Here is a 19,211-nt window from a genome sequence, read left to right as displayed (position 1 = left end):
CAAGATGTTCACAGTTTTTCAAAAGAAGATGCCACCGAATCTGCAAACTCCTACCCATGACTGTTGACTGAAGTGACAGTAAATGATAGTTCAAGAAAGTGCTTCAATTTGCCTCTAGGACTTTTAAAGCTTTAGTCCTGAAATGAGAGGTATTGGTGAAATAGTTCCATTATTGAGGTAATGATTTGGTATGAAAAATCTGGTTGGAAGAAGAGTGTTAACAGATTTTTTAAAATTAAAAATATATATTTAAAATTGTATAACAGAGTGATAATTCATTTCTCTGGCTCAAGATAAAGAAATTCTTATGAAGAACAGCAAATGGGTGTTTGGCAGACCGAGAGAGTTAAAGGGGACATTCGAGGCACATGGCAGAACTTGAGTGAGGCCCAGGTAAGACTCTCTAAGGGCATACTAGACAAGATAGTGTTTGGCAAAGACGAAATGGTAACAGCAGTTGTGCACCTAATAGTTATGGCTTTAGGAGTACATATACTAATGGGTAAAGGATAGGCAATAAAACAAAATAAACCTGAAATATTAACTCCATGTTGAAAAATGTAAATTTTAACACAGAGAAGTGAGCAGTATATCACAGTTACACCAAGACTCAGAGGAATGTGGCTCATATGTGGAGAATGGGGACAGAGGGCACACACTGATCAAAAGAAATACAATCAACAAATTGGGGAGGAGTAGCACAGTCTTATTTAGAACAGACAAAGTGTAAACATAATTCTAGAGGAGAAAATAATTCTAGAAGATGGGAACACAATAGAGAGTATTTGGGTTAAGTAAGAAATCACTAAGGCTGCTGTGGGGGAGGATTACAGATGCCTGGCGGGAGAGAAGGAGGATGGTTTCAGAAAGTAGATTATCCAATTGGGCAGCAGAATGATAACATGGTGATGAGGGAACCTCGAGTATTGGCATATCTGCTGGCAGCATTATTCAGCTAAAAACAGAGCATCTGATAAATTCTTGCCTTATAGGCAATTTCAGCTTTCAGAAGGAAAAGGAAGAAATGTGTAGAGATGTTCACTGATTTTCACAGAGTTATCTAAATCTTTTTTGAACATGGTATAAAAATTAGAGCGTAAAAATCATGTAATCTCAGAGTTGAAGGAACTGCAAACGTCACCCAGGCCAACACATGCATGCCGTCCTTATTGACCCTACCGTGATGGCCCAGCAGTCATTGAACACTTTCAGTTACAAGACTGTCATGAGACTGGTCGTTTCATGTTCAACCAGTTTAGGCTGAGTTGCCTTTATAGTGAGGTGAATATCAACTCAGTTACTGCTCTTAATTCTAATTCCTCTGAGTACACAGATGAACTCTTTTTCCTCGGGTCAGCCCATCAAATATTTGAAGACAGTTTCATGTTCCCCCAAGCTTTCTTTTCCCAAATCTTAAGCCCCAATTTTGCCCCAGTTCACATGACTTGTTTTGCATGTTTTCACCCCTGCTTGTTTACTTCTTGACAAAACTGGGGAGGGGGGTGGCTATTGATGAGATATAGGCAAGAACTGTGTAACACTATTCTGTGGTCATGATTAGGAAGAAAGGGAAGACTGAGTGACCTTAGCCATATATCCTGAGTTCTAGATGTGCGTACGCAGAATACGTAATGAACAGACAGGCATAACTCCATGACTAGAGATTCCAAAGTGGAGTATTTCTCAAGGTAAAGAGAAGTGTCGCTACAATGATCACACGAGGAAGTAAAAAAAAAAAAAAAAAAAAAAAGAGAGAGAGAGAGAAAGGCATCAGAATAAATGAAAATTGCTGAGCTGGAGCAGGCTTATTAATACAGATATTAAAAGGACATGTAAAATAAGGAAGGAATAGAGTTAAGTAGGATGTGTTTAAAAAAAAAAAAAAAAAGACCATGCATGGAACTAAGATAAAAATGTCAGAAAGGCTAGAGTCTGAATGATCTTGGGCTTATAAAAACTTCTAAAGACAGTAAAATAAGTCTGCGTGCACGCACGCGCGCGCACGCACGCACACACACACACACACACACACACACACACACTATACCTGGTATGAGACAATAAATCAAGAAGGGTCAGGGACAATTAGCAAGATTATATAATGCTGATTCGCCAGGGGGAAAAGGGGAAAATTACTATTTTTCTTTCCAGGTTCTCCATCAAGAACAGAGTATAGCAGTTTTTAAAAAACTATAAAAGGTTAAGAGAATCATTAAAATGAAACAAAGGACTTGGCGTGGTGTATGTGTTCACGCGTGTACATTTATGCACAGATGTTTGTATTAGATATATATGTACATATACAAATTTCAAATACTTAAGTAGAAAAGAATACAAATATACCAAATTAAATATTTTCACATTTCATTATATAGGCAAACCATAACCTAAAGATCCAATGCCATGGTTGGTAATCTTCTCTTTTAATTTTTACATTTATTTTTTAATTATTTTTTGGTTGGTAATCTTAAGAACATTTTATTAAAAAGGACTAATGAACATCTTTTATCGCCAGGGATCACTGGGAGCCATCAAGTGTATACTTTTAGGTCTTGGTGAATCGACTTTTTTTTTCCTTTTTATTTTTTATTTATTTTTTAAAGATTTATTTATTTATTTGAGAGAGGGGGAGGAGGGGAAGAGAGGGAGCATGGGAGAGAGAGAGAGAACAGGTGCACATGAGTGAGGGAGGGGCAGAGGAAGAGGGAGAGAGAGAATCTCAAGCACACTCCCCACTGAGCACAGAGCCCAACACGGGGCTCTATTCGACAACCATGACATGAACCAAAATCAGGGGTCTGACGCTTAACCAACTGAGCCACCCAGTCACCCCAACATTTTTTTCTTTTGTAAACAGAACTTCTAGATTTGTAGCCAAACAATTTTTCTAATTATAACATTGTTTTTAGCAGCATATTTGATAGAATCAAAATGTAGGAAGACTAAGTAGATAAAATATAGTTCAGTGAAATAAGAATTAGCCAAATAGCTGAATTCAGTGTTAACTGAGGGAAGAGTGACACTCTGTGAAGGTCTCTCTTCGATTGGTTTGCTCTGGAATTACCTGATTCCCTCAATATTTTTATTAACATCTTCTTAAAGACATTCCAATATACAGATAAAATGGATTTCAGAAGGATAACTTGCGTAAGAGGTAAAGCATCAAGATTCAAACTTATCTCAGTAAGTTAGAACAGGATTCAGAAAACACTAAGCTTAAAGTCAATAGAAAAATAATGCTGAGGTTAACAAATCATTTCCGCACTGGGTGTTATATGCAAATAATGAATCATGGAACATTACATCAAAAGCTAAGGATATACTGTATGGTGACTAACATAATAAAAATTATTATTAAAACAAAACAAAACAACAACAACAAAAACCAGTTCATTTCCCTAAGTGCAGGATGGGGAAACCTGGCTTAACTGCAACTTTTGTGCCTAAGATCTGGAGGTCTTAGTTGACCACAAGTTACAGTAGAGTCAACACGGAAATGGCTGCTAAATTGCTGGTGTGATTTTGGAGCCACATCAGAAGTATAATTTTCAGATCAAGGGATTTAGTCCTTCCCCTAGTTTTTGCCCTACTCAGACCACATCAGAATAGCGGATTGTTTCAGAGTACGAAGTAGGACACAGAAATCTGCAAACTGTGCCACATGAAGAATCACAGAAGAATTTACTAAGGAGAGACCTCGTGGGAGAGAGCTCCTAAGAAAATAAAGAAGTTGCCAGAACTGGGATCAGAACACGAAAAATATCAAGTTCTCTGGAAGGACTGCAGTCAATGGGACAATGATACTCGCTGCACCCATTCCCTGCCCGAGCGTGAGGAGCAGCCCGAGCCGGTCCAGAGGAGCCATTCCATCTCACCATCCTCTGTGCACCCTCAAGAAAGACAGCATGGTCCAGGGACGAGGGCCCAGCATTAGGGTCAGATCTCTTCTCAGCGGTCCCATTTGTAACAGGAGGTAGAGGTGCCCGGTGACCTCAAAACTTCCATCTAGGTTTCATGTTTAGTGGGAGGGAGGTTTCCCTCCCATTATGGTCTTAACTATCATCCTTAGATGACAGCTTGGCACAACAGGCCTCACTGAGGGTATCGTGCACAAATCTAGCTGTGTCTTCCCAAGTGGCTGGCCTCATGAGCCTGAGTAAGGAGTTCAACTGTGATAAGGTCTTTCTGCACAGGAATTCTTAGTTACAACACTGAATTAAGCATGCCACGTTTATCTTCTTTCCCAGCTATTGACCAAATTGAGAACATTTTGCACTTGGGTTGTTTTCTGACCTCTTTTAAACAACTAGCAAATTTAACTTCCACTAGGACTGGCTGGTTCTTGCCCTCTCTATCACTAACTACTCGGGAATCCTGCAGACTTTTATTTTTTTTAAATGGCCTAATTTATTATTCAAAGGAATGTCAATTTTTTTTTTCATTAGAATTCTCATTTCTCATTTTCCTCAAGATTCATTGACTGGGCATGAGTATGGCCATAGTCCCAAGTGGAAAATGAACTTAGAGGACTCGAGGTCACCTTCATGTCCCACATCACCACTGTGGTGAAGGAAATATTAATTCTCTCAGCTCAGGGAGTGGCTTACAGAGGCTCCCTCTACAGCTTTCTTAACCGCCATATAGAATAAACGCTACATGCAAATGCTCTATTCACTTCACCAAGGCTAGAGTAAACATGGACTTGAAAAACCTGTTCCTGTAAAATGCTTTGATTTCTTTGAAGAAAAGGTACTATTTTCCCAAGATGTTATTTATCCCTTTCTTAATTGGGGTAAATTTGGAAATCAAACAATTGTAAAAACTGAATTCTTGTAGATATTGCACGTTTGCAAACTCAGAACCACAGATCCACAAAATACCGAAGACACTCATTGAGAATTTCCTTCAAGTAGGTATGTTACCGGTAGTCCCCGCCGGCTAAGATCCATGCTTGTCAGAGCGCCCAAACAGAAACAAAAACAAAAGCATTTACTTTAGGTTTGAGCGTGCCTTCCATTTTGTCTGTGCCATCTATTAGCCATCAAGGGGCATTTTTACCCATTGTGGGAATTCTTCTCTTTGTTTCTTGTCTTGAAGGTAAAATTGATGGTGAAGGATGGTATCATGTGCTTATTATCAAATCAGAGGCAGGATGGCTTAGTGGTTCTGAGCCTGGATTCTGGATGGCTGCTCCTGAGCTGGCGAAGTCATGCTAATGCAACACCCCACCTGAGTCATGAATAACACAAGAATCCACATGGGCAAATGGCTTGCCATCATGCAGAAGACTACTTCTCCTTTTCGAGCAACTCTCCTATAAGCCTGCAGTACTCCACCTGTCCCTGATACAGCCTTGCAGTTCAGCCTCCACTGCGATATATTCCGGTTTAAATATTGAAAAGTCTTGCTAGCATGCATTTTTTCTCCTCTGCTTCCCCCACTCTACCAGGAAAGGTATGTCTCAGAAGTAGCTTCTCCTTCAGATACATTTCCCTGTCGTTTGCAGAGTCTTCTTTCTCTTAACTGTAGACAAACTGCTTACGTGCCTTATTTTACTAAACAATAAAAATGGGGTGAGAGCACGATCTGTCTCAATACAGTGCATGTCACCTATCGTATGCTCAGTAAGCTCAGGAATTCCACATGAAACCACATTATCATTTGTTTTTTATGCTCAGTAACCATCAGGAAATTTCACATGAAATCCCAATATCTGTTATGTTTTTTTTTAATATCAAGACAATTTCTATCATCATTTGACTGACATACATCTATTATTTCTCAAATGTGCTATAGTGTATTGTCGGCACTTCAGTGCCTTCTAGCTTAATTCTCCCCTTTATCTTTATTATCAAATTCCTGACAAACTTAGATGTTGCACACTTTAACAACTATAAACAGACTGCTGGAAACACACTGGGAAATAAGGGGAGAGAAAATGGCTATGTTGGAACATAGGAAGATTCTGTCCAGGGTCTGGCAAATTCTCCTGGGCCATGCATACATGCTCTTCCCTGCCGTATCTGCAGTTGGGCATGGCCCTTACTCCTGCAAGTATGGGGTATAATGTACTGGGGATTAATGTCTATTTGTCTTTATCTGTGTGGCTATAAGTATATACAATACTGGAATCACTGAGTAGTAGGGTCAAAGTCAAACTGTGCTACTTTCTCTTCCATCCTTCAACCCAACTCATTCCCCAAGTAGTTGTCTTTCCCAAAGGAAGGGCTATTTATTCAAGGACAGGAAGGAGCTCTCCCTCTCTTTATCAATCTTGGGGGAAGATTAAAGGCCATTCTATTCGGGACAGTCAATTGCATTCCTTGAATACTCTACTGCAATCTAGATGGTAGAAAACTACTGAATGGATAAAAGTTTAGGGACCAAAGGTCTCAATTATAAGTCACATCCTTCTTAGCCCAGCTTCCTCTATGACCACAGATGTAACAGGTAACTCAGCACTTTCTTCTCTTCCCCAAGCAGGCAAGCTTGAAAAAATTGGGCCTGTTCTGCTTTAGGGATTTACATTTGGGTCACTGTGCCTGTGATCTTTAAAACCAATCCCCTGATTAGATTGCTGATGAGATCAACTAATTAGAAAACAACATGACACAAAACAGAAACTGATCATGTATTCTGATAGGTCTCTGAATCATAGAAATAAACAAAATCAACTATCAATCAATCATCTAAGTCCTGGGCCGCCTCTGTGCTCATGATGGACTGCAGTCTCCTGGCTCATAATACGTGATCGCCACTAGAGGCTATTACTCAGTGCATGTTTTCCTTCTCATTGAATGACTTTAAATAGGCCTTTCAGAAGCCCACTAGGAAGCCAAAACTGTCAGGATGGCATAGGTAGCTTCAAAATGAAAACATCAGAATAGAAAATCAGGGCACAGAGGCTAGAATTTCAACAAGGAACAGTTACTGTTTTTCCTAATTAAAAAAGTCAATGTCCTTGGTTTCTCAGATTTCTAACTAGTTGCAAGTTGGTTGAACAGTTTTCACGTATGCATCTGAATTGTGCCTTGAGAGCCTCAAGGGCATCTGAACCAAATATACATATTTATTCAGGAAAATTAATTGTTTACACTGATGAAATAGGCTGTAAATTGGATGAAAATATGCAGCAATGCTTGGATATTCAGGGGAAATTTAAATACATGCATTGACCTTTGAGGAACATGGGACAGAGAATGGCAGGCAGCATTTGAAACACTGCTTTGTAAAAACAGCAGTTGCTTTGCCAGAATCTTACACACAATGAAAAAAAATTAAGATCATAGATTTGGGCAGAATTTTCTGGGAGGAAACTTTTTGTGGTCTTAGTTCACCCAACACACTGACGTGCACATGCCACAATCACTCAAATAAGCAGGTCAGATGTCCAAGATAATAACTTCAAAAGGTAGAAAGATATGTTGAGATATACCACATTCATTCTTTCACCCCTTTCATTAGCTACTATGGATTTAAAAAAAAAAAAAATCCATGTACCTATTTAAGCTCTTCTCGAAGCTCTGGTGTACGTTCAGTTCATCCTACTTACAGAGGTAATAGCTGCACACATGTACCAGTCAGTACGACACTTGCTAGCGTGACGATACTTGATATGTACAAGGAGGGAGTCATCTCTCTACATCACCCACTCTTCAAGGCTTTCTTCCTATCCTTCCTTTTCCCTTGAAGACTCAACTCCAGGTATATTGACATTTGTGTAACTTCAGAGAAATGAGCCAAGGGATATTTGGTTCCGACAAGTACCTGCTTCCTCTTCAGAGACGGGTTGGAGCTATTATGGAATTACTATAGTGGGTCACCGGCGACTTCTCTCAGACACAGCGGTCCTTGACGAGGCCATCCTATAATGGCTATGAGGCGCCAGGGGCACTATTCTATCTGGATAGAAGAGTGGGTCAGGACTTGTTCTCCACAAATTATAGAATGGAGATGGAAATGTAGCATGACAATGAAGACGTCACGGCACAAGTAACTAACATTGTATACACTGGTGATCACATCATATACACTGAAAGGGACGGGGACATATTTGGGCAAGTAAGGTTTAGCATGTTTGTTAATAAAACCACTCACATTCTTTTTAATTCAGGTTCATTTACCTAACTCCACCCTTGGGTAAAGAAATCCAGTTTATGTTCTCCCAGGGCCTAAGCCATTGCCTAGAAGTTAGAAGCATATGGGCACTATGTTAGACAATATCTGATAACCATTTAACACCAAGGGTGTTGAAATAATTCAAGCATTCTATGTGATATAAGTCCAGAATTCTATAATAATATTTAGGTAGAAAATTATTAAAATGTGTGAAAAAAAATAATGCCTCTTCTTTCTTAAAGGGAAGCAAAGATAAGACTTCATAAAATCCTAAATTCTTAACTTGGGTTTTATGTACAGAATAACCACAGAAGATTTTGGAAGTAGAAGATAAAACGATAGCAACATTATTTTACTTTTACAGGGTATTTTATTAAAATGCTTGAAGTTTATAAAAATGCCCCACTCTAATGCTAGCCAAGCTCATAAAATCGAAGCCTTTTGACCGAATCTTGTTTGACGAGGTTCTGCCCTACAATCTAGATGGCAATTTGCCGTCTGATTCCATGGACAATGACTAGTGGCTATGACTGATGGATTTCAGAGTAGACAAATACTTTGTAGACCCCATCCACATAACCTTTGTAACCATAATGTGCCCATTTAAATCTCTAATACTTAAACTTCTAGGTCTGATTAAAGATATACAAGCTCCATGAGCCCCCAGGCTGATACTACCCCCACCATGTCCTGGCCCAGGCCACCTGGAACTTGTTCATCAAGGTAATTCATACTTCCCCCAAATGGACTATAAACTCCTTAAAGGCAAACAATGAGTCTTATTCTCCATTGTATCCATCAGAGCACCCCGCAGAGCTCTGGATACATTATTGGATATTTAATAAATATTTTTTGAATAAATTAATGTGTTTCTCTTCATCTTGGACTCCTAACTTTTACAATAGCTTGAGATATTAGCTCATTGAATTAAACATTTCAATCTGTAGGTGAGTCTGTTTCCCCAAGTTTTTTGGCCTTAAAAACATTTTGGCTGCTTCCATGTATACAGAGTTAAAAAAAAAAAAAAAAAAGGAGCGGGGGAGAAGTGGCCAAAGAAGTTGAGTCAATGGCTCTGTATCGACAGTTTTCCTTCCGGTGACAGTCTGGCTTGGTTCATCATCTACCAAAGAATATCTTAAAGTCAGCTGCTAGGAAAAATGAATGATCCATTTGTTCATTCTTTTATTCATTCAAACAGAACTCATTCAACTCATGCTATATTCTTGGTACTTATTTAGATTTCTGTGAAAAAAAAATACACTCACATATATAAACTACTGCAAAGCTATATATAGAATTTTCTTAAACCATGTTCAAAAGAATCAACTTGGTGCAGTGTGAATTTTAATGGGTGAATAATCTAACAGAGACAGACACAGCAAGTAGGGGGGTGACCTAATAATACTTTCTCGGATCATGCCATTCCTCATTTCTGTTACACTCTTAACCATGCAAATTTGACTACCGTGTTTTGCTAAACTATTCCCAAGCAACTATTTCTTTTCATTCTGAACATTAGTTTTAAAAGATATGCCGGCACCCAATAAAATCTTCATGGCTCCTGTCGGTTAGGCTGTCTCAGAGAAATAGCTGATCTCAGGCTGTTGACTTAGAACTGGGTCTAACTCTCAAGGCTGCAGGTTAAGACTTTGCCTAGAACTACCGTGCTCTCCAGGATTACTATTTCACTGTAGTTAATCTGCTACATATAAATGAAGCCCAAGAATATAGGACTACTTACTACTACTAGCAGCTACTTGCTAACAAAATTAACAAAAGCCTGCCCCAAGAAATCAAGGAGTTGCCTCCAAATATACAGAGAACATTCCAACAGCATGTCTCACAATTACCTGGATACTGTGCTAAGCACTTTCCATATATTATGTCATTAATCCTTACCACCACATTCTGAGATCATCTCGCTGTTTCCTTTCTGAGGATGAGGTTAAATAATTCAGGGTCACCAAAACAGGATTTGAACTCAGTCATTCTAATTTCCAAGATTGTATTTATTTCATAAGCTATGTGGTCTCTGTACACTGCCTTGAATCTAAAGCTAAATGCAGATGAAACTGTAAATTGAAGTTATTTTAAAAAATCACTTTCTTGACTAATAGGGGCTTTTAGATAATCAATGATATGAACCTACTGATAGACTACTCAGAAAATCATCCCATTCCTATAATTACAGTGTGGAGTTTTTGGGGTTTCTTTGGCCTCATTTTATCACAGCATTTTTCTGACACTGTATACAACCCCACAACCTGATGACATTGAAAAATCGAACACCAAAGAACCCTTTGCATTTGAAAGTAGTAAATGCAAAGATTCCCTACATTTACATATGCAATACAGACAAGTAAAATCAATGACATAGAGTACCTATGTAATAAAGTAATTGCTTTAGAAACGGGTGTGATAATTGCTTATCAGCTGAATAATTCATTACTAAAATTATTGGTAATGAATGTTAATTTAGTACGATTATCTCATGTGTGGGAATATGCTGGTGTACAGTGATTTACAGTAAACTTTAAGGACGATCATTTTATTTTTAGACAATTGCGTGTTCATTAAATATGAAAAAATGATGACAAAACAGGTTTCAGTGATGCATTCAATTTGCAACGATAGAGTTTCAATCACAAATGGCTTTTGGGTTATATTAGCTATAGCCTATAAATCATATATAAATACGTGTGTGTCTGTGATATCATGCGGAGCTGTCCAGCAGAGGGCTCCTTTGAAACAGAACGTGAAAAATGAGGCTGCCGTTCAAACTGGAGCCAACATGGTACTTTTAATAAAGTAGATTGAGCCTTAGAAAAGGTTTGTTCCAAACCAGCCAATGGTTTACAATCTGTTTTCCTGGAGATGGAAATTTCAGGTATTTTTAAATTAATGACGTTTTCATGATACTTGCCCTATAAAAATATAAAATGATTAAGACTAGATATTCTTCAACGAAAGGCAAGTAAAACCAACTAATAAGTGCCCGTAAGTTAATAAATAGATGTACATTTAATTACGTTTATAGAGCAACCCAAACTGCATGTATCAAAATATTAAAGAACTGATTTTTTTCCAAAATAATATATTGTGTTTAAAAAAAAGACTGTACAAACTTTTCCCTTTTATTAGAAGTTATAGCTGTCATTGAAAGATTGTCCCCTTCCCCCAGTGTGGGGAAGTCAGGAGCTCTGCCGATTTCTTTCCTTCATAAATGATTTAGATATACTTGAATAAGACAAATCATTTTCTCCTCATGTAAGTGACTCATTTCTCTTAATTGAAAAGAAATACTTTATGTGTTGCCAAAAATGAAGTGATACGTATATTATGCATGAGTGAGTGATATAAAAAATGCTATAGCGATCAGAATGATCAATACTTTTCATATGGACCGTTGAGTGATTTCAGTTTTCAAAAAAGGAATGGCTAGGTAACCTAATGACTCAAAAAAGTACTGTTTTTTCATTGGAATAACTAATAGGTGGGGGCGGGGTTGGGACTCGCTGAAACTATCATGTTCTTAATCTGAGAGTTATAGACAGCTTCTGGGGTATCATAAAGACTTGCCAAAATTGACTTTTCATTCAGCTCAACCTTAAAGTTTGCATTTAATTTTAATAAATGGATACATCACTGGCACTTGTTGAGAAAAGGTGGACTTTAGATCCCCAAAGAAGATACTGACATTTATAACAAAGGTGAGGATAACACATCTTTAAAAAAACAATCTAAAATTCTTTATAATCACTAAAGCCAAATTTGTTCTGCGTCCTACAGCCATAGCTCCAACACTCTAGAATGAGCATGTAGGAATTATCTTGCTCTAGAGTTGGCAGCAATTCTAGTACCCGGATCCATGAAATAAAACCAAAACATAACCCTTAAACAAAGAACTATATGTGAAATATTTATGTTTAAATGATTCACATAGTTAACAACCTATGTAGATACAGGAGATATATGTGGGTTTTTTGTTTTACTTTGTCAGATGAGAGCTGGGCACTGGTACTCAGGGTCCTAGAGACCAGAAAAGTTAACATCCACATTCAACTAGTGATATATCACTGTCAAAAGCTGGAAAAGCCAGACGTGGTAGAACATCTATGGTAACATATCCAAAATCATGTTGATGTGAGCATTTTTTATCTAACACGTGGCAAAGTAATCAACCAATATTGTATCATCTCAGAAAATAGCACCACTCTAATGGAACCTGGAAAAACAATCATATTATAATTTTGCATTTCACATGTGCATTTTAAATGCCATTATTTTTCCCTCTTTTGATCTTTCCTTCATATTTTGTAAAAGGAGCTTTCATCTTTAGATGTGTGTGGGGGGAAGTGCATCCTTCCATGTTTATGATGCCAGCAGCCAGCCAGGCTTTTGCAAATGACACAGACAGTACCAAGACAGTTACATCTGATTGCTTAACCCCTCAGCTTGCCTGGGCAGTTCAGGAGCCCCTGCTGTGATGTTTTGTTTGCACACATGCACAGATAAAGGCCACCACTCTTCTCGTTAAACAAGAAGGCATGTGGGAAAATTAATAATTTAATTTGCAGAGAGAAGATGGACGTGGAAATCAAATGTAAGTCTACAACGTTCCCTGAGTGCTCACCTTAGTGTCTGAGAAAATCTGATGCCCATTCACTTGCCTGACTCAAGTGTCTGCAATCATGTCAAGGTGCAGCGAATCAGTGCTTTCAAACCCCTGGGCTGGGAAGGGTCATCTGGTCACAGTGCAGACACTCCAAGAGTTTGGGGGAGAAGAGAGAAGGAAAACACTGCTGGAACCAAGCCATAATATGTGCTATGTTAGGGCTTCCAGAGCTTTCAAAACTCAGAACGGATCCTTGCTGAACTGCATGCACAAAGACCCAGAGACTTTCAGAAGTGCTCTGGGGGTCCTCAGCAAGTCACAGCTAAGTGTGACCTATCCGTTGACTCACTCCTCCCAGGAAGTATGTTGTTCTTTTCCTCCAGAAGAGGGATGGAGGGGGCCACAAAAGTCTGTTTCTCATCCTGGACTTCTTGCATTTTGGTCCCGAGCAGCTCCACCAGCATGCAAAAGCAATGAGGAGCACCCCTTATTTTTACCATCTTGACAGTGTCTCATTTCCTTGGAAACTTTATGTGTAAGGGTTTTCGGGATACTCACCCAGATCACTGCAATTTTCTGAATCAACGGTTGTGTAATGACACTGGCAACACCTCCCTCTATCTACGTGATAAAGGGCTCACACCCCCACTGAGTTGACCATAGGCGCCATTACCCTGCAGAGAACCCTGAGCTTCATTCTGCCCTCAGACTCTCGGTTCAGCCCTGAAGCGCTTCCTTAATAGGGAAGAAATTTTAGCTTTGCAACTTTCTGCATAGAAACACAGAGTAAGAAACAACTGATAAGAGGAATTTCCACCATGACACAAATCATCACAAGTCATCACAACCAAACTTTCAAAATGCATCTTTTTTAGTTCTATTTAAGTTCATTCCTTTGAACTTCCTCATTGCCTATGCTCATATGCAGAGAACAGAGGGCTTACCTAAATAAGGTGTTACTGGGAAGCTTTTCACAAGATTACTCGTGTCTGTATAACATCCTTCTCACGTAAAGATTACCTCACTGTCCTATGGCTGAAAGGAAATATCCCTTAAATGGCCTTTTTTTTTTTTAATGGTGAGAATGCCATATATACTCTGTCCCGTGTTTTCTGGAAGCTGGATGACTAGGGACAGTGTGTCAGGTATGCTTGTAGGACTGGACATAAACAAACTGGCCATAGAAAACTAGATCCCTGGACCTAGTCTCCACAGTACAAGTCCCTATCCAGCTGAGCTAAAACTTCACGAAGTTCAAAGACATAGCACAGGGCTAAACATTACAACGACTTGAAATTGAAGTCACAAAAATGAGTTTTGACTCTACGCCTAACCAGCTACATTACCCTTAGGTCAGAGTGTTAGCTGACTGGCGCCCAGAACACCATGATGTACTTCACAGCTGTTGATGCACTGGACTGATGCTTACCAACATGTGACACCCTTTAACACCTACCTATTTACTCTTCATTTTTCCTCTGTAAATACAAAGATGCCATTTTTGTCCTCTTTTGCAAGCTACCCTTACAAATATTTAGGAATAACTTTCATATACCTAGTAAGTCCTTCCTCCCCATCCCAGGTCAAATATCTGTACTTTCTCCAATATTCATCAAAGAATATGATTTCTAAGCTCCTCACCATCTTGTTTGGGTTTTTTTTTCCTCCCCAAATAGTCTCTACTGTTGCTGGTATCCTATAACAATATAGAAAAAAGTAACCTACAAAGACTGGCCATCTCATATGAGTCAATGATGATGTCCAGGGGATTTAAAGAAAGGTAATGTCTTCATAATAATAGCACGGTTTGGGTTTTAAAAATGGTTGGAATTCCACTGTTAGTCTAAGGATTGACCTAGTGTTCAGTGTGACTTTAAACACCTGTAAACACTCACCTAAATCGTGAATGTATCATTTTCATAAAAGAGCATTTCCTAATCAACTAGATTAAATAAGTTGCTGGAGGAATTGAGATTCTCATGTTTCAGTCTATAATAAACATTAATGTTCAACATTAGCAACCTTGTAATTTACACTACTTTATTTGAATTTAACACCAGCAAACACATGCATGGATTTATACATATCTATAAACAAATCCCTATGCAGATTTTAAGAACTAATCATGGCTGATAATAACAGCTCATATTTATCAAGTACTTAACCATGAGCCAGGCACTGTGCTAAGTACTTTGCATATAATATTTCATTTGATCCCAGTAATCCTATGAGGCAGGTGATGATATTATTATTTATCATCATCATTATTATTATCATCCTTATTTTACACTAAATTTAGAGAAGTTAAAAAAATGTGCCAAGGGTCACACAACCAACAAGTGATAGAATGTGGGAACTGAGCACAGGTCTACCTAACTTCTACAACCACACGTGTGATCAATTCGTGGTACTTCCTCTCCAGCGTCTATAGCAAAGGCCATCTCTCCACAGAATGAACAGCCTCACTGGAAGGCTTAAGGTAAATTCTAAGTCATCATGTATTAGAGTTAAGCCCACGGATTCTCCATCTTATTTTTCAATGAAACATAACTGTGACACATAAACTACCACTAGAATAAAATACCCAAACTGTCACTGCAAGAGTTGTACTACGTAAGTATGCATCGTCATTCACAGCAACATGCAGGTAGGCACAAATCATATTGGTCAAGAATAAGTCCAACTAGTGATAAGCTTTGAATAATCCGAGTTGCTAGAAAATGAATATATTGTGCATTCTTTCCATTCCCTGTGGTATCTCCATTGTCAACATAACTACCAAGAAATAAGACAATTTCATTAATAGACACCAGAATTTACAGAAGAATATTGACCTTCAATGAATCACTCACTCACTCAACAAATATTTCTTGAGTGCCTATATGTACCAGGCCCTATTCTGAGCACTGGGAATACGGCAGTGAACAAATCAGCAAAATCCTTGTCCTTGCGGAACTTATATTCAAACAATTTTGCTGACTTTCAAAGTTCTTGGCTCTTTTTTCTTATAATCGCCTTTGGAAGCAGATTCAAAGTTCCATAGGAACAGAGAATCATTATGCTCTATGCACGTCATGAATGTCTAGATGCTGGCAGCTGACTTTCCCTTAGTCAGATTCATGGAGAGGGTGAGCCTTCTGTACTAGATACTGTGGGGAGCACCAAAAAAGTTGACGACGGATGTTCTAAAACATGGCACAGTATAGAAGTAACACCTTTCTCACTGTGGAATTTACTTTATGATGTTTATAGCAGGAAACGTGTGCCTAATTATTTTCAATTCAGATTACTACAATTGGTTTGTACTTTTTGAGGACAACCCAGGGAGGAACATGCCAGGTGGAGGAGAGAAACAGGTGCAAGGCTCAGTGTGGCCACAGCTGGGATGTCCAGGGGCTACTTGGCCAAGGTTTAACCATTTTCCAGACAAGGACTCCTCTTTAGCTCTTAGGAGATTGTTTCCATAAAAAATAAAATATTATTATCTTTAAATTATCAAGTGCTTTAGGAAATTAAAACTACCTCTCTGCCAGGCTAAGGAAATGATAGATCCAGCTGGATAAAATGCAGTCTTCCACCTTATATTATATATATGACTTACCAAGATCTGTGTAAAACCTGTAAAATCATGCCTGTAAAAAAGTGTTATCCATCAATAAATAAAAATAGAACAGGTCAAAAAGCAGTCAAGGTAAGCCAAATGAAAGCCTCTGGCTTATTTCCCTGCATAATGTCCTACAACCAAGCGATAAGGAAAAATCTTCCATAACTCACTGCAAATGTGACACCTTCAAACAAATCTTAAACTCCCATGATAGAAGAACGTAATACAAATAAGACTTTAATTTTCTTTTCTTTTTTTTAAATAAACAAACAACAACAAAGAAAATGAGATCCCTGATCTCACCCCCAGGAATGTTGATTCAATAGCTATAGACGTTTAGTTTTCTTAATTAAGAATACAGATATAATTTGACCTACTCTTTAGAATGGTTCTTACCAAATGTATAAAGAGGAAGACAGCAGAACTTTGGGTGCATACCTCCCTTATCCTCCATCTTCACTCACACTCCCCTTCAGCATGAACTGCTTGGTTTATCACTTCAAACCCCCTCTTAAAAGTATTGTAAATATCCTTGCCCATGACTATCTGTCAATTCCTTCTGGTAAAAACATACCTCTAGAGGAATCAAACTATCTTTAAACTCCAAAACTATAACCCCTTGCTGCTTATCACACAATCAGGCAGATTATCCTATTCTGAAGTCAGGTTTACCAACCTTGAGCAAGTTTACAACCTTTTATACATTCTAGTAGGTTCCAGGTTAGTAAGCTCTTCCCTTTCCTGTATTTTAAACCTTCTCTGTTCCCTCAGATCTTATCTTTACTTTTGTCCTCCACCTCTCTCTCAGCAGATGACTTTAACTCTCTCCCCAGAGACCAGCATAAGGGAAACTAACTTTCCCACCACCAGTCTATTCTGCTTCAACTCTTTTCTTCAAGCTCTCTCTTAACGTGGAGGCAGAATCTTCTAAGGGAAGGCCATTCCCTCCACCTGAGTTCATGAATCTTCTTCACTCTCCTCTTCTTTCTCAATTATCCCTTCTCTTATCTTCATCCTCTCTCTATTGGCTCATTCCTCTTAAGGTTCAAAGTCAAGGATGGCAGACACTTTTCTGTGTCTATCGATGGCCACGCTCCATTTTTCCTAAGAAAGCAGGAAGCTCAGGGAATACGATAACTTCCCCTAGTACCAGAGGATGAGTCGATTACTCTAAACCAATGGTTCTCAATATTAAAAATGAATCAGATTTGTCTAGACGGATTGTTTGAAACAGACTGCTAGGCCCCACCCACACAGTTTCTCATTCAATGTGACTGAAATGATGGTGTCCAAGAATTTGTGTTTCTCTAATAAGTTCCCATGGGATCCTGAAGCTCCTGGTCCAGAGTCAACCCTTTGAGAACCCCTAGTCTAAATCAGACTTGATAACCACATTATCCTTTGCTAATGGTTCATTTAGAGTGGGCAAATAACCCAGTTTCAGCCAACAAGTTATAAAAAGAAGTCTAACGGAGTAGGGGTTAAAAAAAAGTCTGGGAAAGAATTTGTTCCCTTATAAAAAGAGAACAAAGATCACTTTTTTTGTTGTTGTTTTTGCTTTGAATGAGGTAATATAGAATTGAAGAAGCCTTCTGGTGTCCATTAAGTGTCAAGCACAAGGAGAAAATCCAAGAGACAGGAGGAGCGAAAACACAGTGAAAACCTGGCTTGGGTGTATTTTTTGAGCCACTGCAGCAATCCTGGATCCAACAATCTCCAGTCTTCTTTTTATGTGAGGTTAATAATAAAGGCATTCAATACAGCTACCAGTAGTTAAGTATTCTGTTAGTTGCAATCAAACACAATGAATTCATCAAGTCCTGGACATCTAAAAAGATCCCTTTTCAATTCCACATGCTCCTCTAGATAGAACCCTATGTTGCTCTTCCATTTAAATATGAACTTTTAGAATGACAAGTATCCTCCATTTTCCTCTTATTGGTCCTTCAGCCCATCCCAATATGCCTGGCACAATGTTCACTCCACCAAAAATATTCTCCCTGGGATCTCACCATAACTCTCTTGATTATAATAAGTGTTTTCCAGATCTAGTCCTATTTAATTTTCTACAGCACTTGACACTGTTGATCCTCTCATTTTATTTCTCTTGGCTTCAAGGGTACTGACATTCTCTCCTGGTTTTCTTCCTACATCTCTGTTACTTCTAAGTCTTTCCCCTACTCGGCCCTTAAATGCTGCCTTTTTCAGAAGTTGCATCTCTTCCCTTTTATACACAGTCCCTTAAGCTCACACATTTTCTGAGTTGCCTCAATCCCACCTCTATGCAGAAGGTTTCCACACCTGTACCTATTAACCCATCCTCCCTGTGAGATCCAGGCCCCGATCGATGTTCAAGGGCTTTTTCCTCCACTTGATGCCTCCGAAATCTCAAACTCAACACGACTCAAACTGAATTCACTATTTCCACCCATATAGTTCTCATACCTCTTCTTCCTTCCTTACTTCCTATTTCATGGACTAGTACCATCCTTACTCAGCTGTCCAACTGAGAAATGGGGGCAACATGCATGGATCCTTTTCCTTTATCCCCATGTTTCCAATCAGCCATCAATTATATTTCTTAAATATCTCCAGTCAATTCCTTCTGTGAGTTCTAGCACATTCCCACTTCAACTTGTATTATGCACTGCCTAGGTCCCTGCAAGCCCCACCACCAGTGTTCTACCTCCAGGTTTGCTGCTGTCTAATTCCTCCTCTGACTGTAGTCAGAGTAGCTGCATTTGATCACAACACTCTGCTCAAAAACCTTTCAAAGGCGCCCTTGCCCTTAGTCTGGCATCCACACTTGGCTCTCAAGGTTATACTGGAGAGTCAGAGCCTCTCCCTCGGCTCTCTGGTTCTCTTAGCGGCAGC

General features: G+C 38.8%; 1 protein-coding gene across 1 annotated transcript in view; it reads right to left on the bottom strand.

Moving 5' to 3' along the window:
• NPAS3 (neuronal PAS domain protein 3) overlaps positions 1–19,211 on the bottom strand; it is an 816,434-nt gene that overhangs the window by 347,433 nt on the left and 449,790 nt on the right. The gene's annotated exons all lie outside the window — the stretch shown is intronic.

The sequence above is a fragment of the Ursus arctos genome, unplaced genomic scaffold (genome assembly GCF_023065955.2).
Source record: "Ursus arctos isolate Adak ecotype North America unplaced genomic scaffold, UrsArc2.0 scaffold_37, whole genome shotgun sequence".
Taxonomy (NCBI): domain Eukaryota; kingdom Metazoa; phylum Chordata; class Mammalia; order Carnivora; family Ursidae; genus Ursus; species Ursus arctos.
Note: the sequence above shows the minus strand (reverse complement) of the source record. Positions and strands in the feature narration are given on the sequence as shown.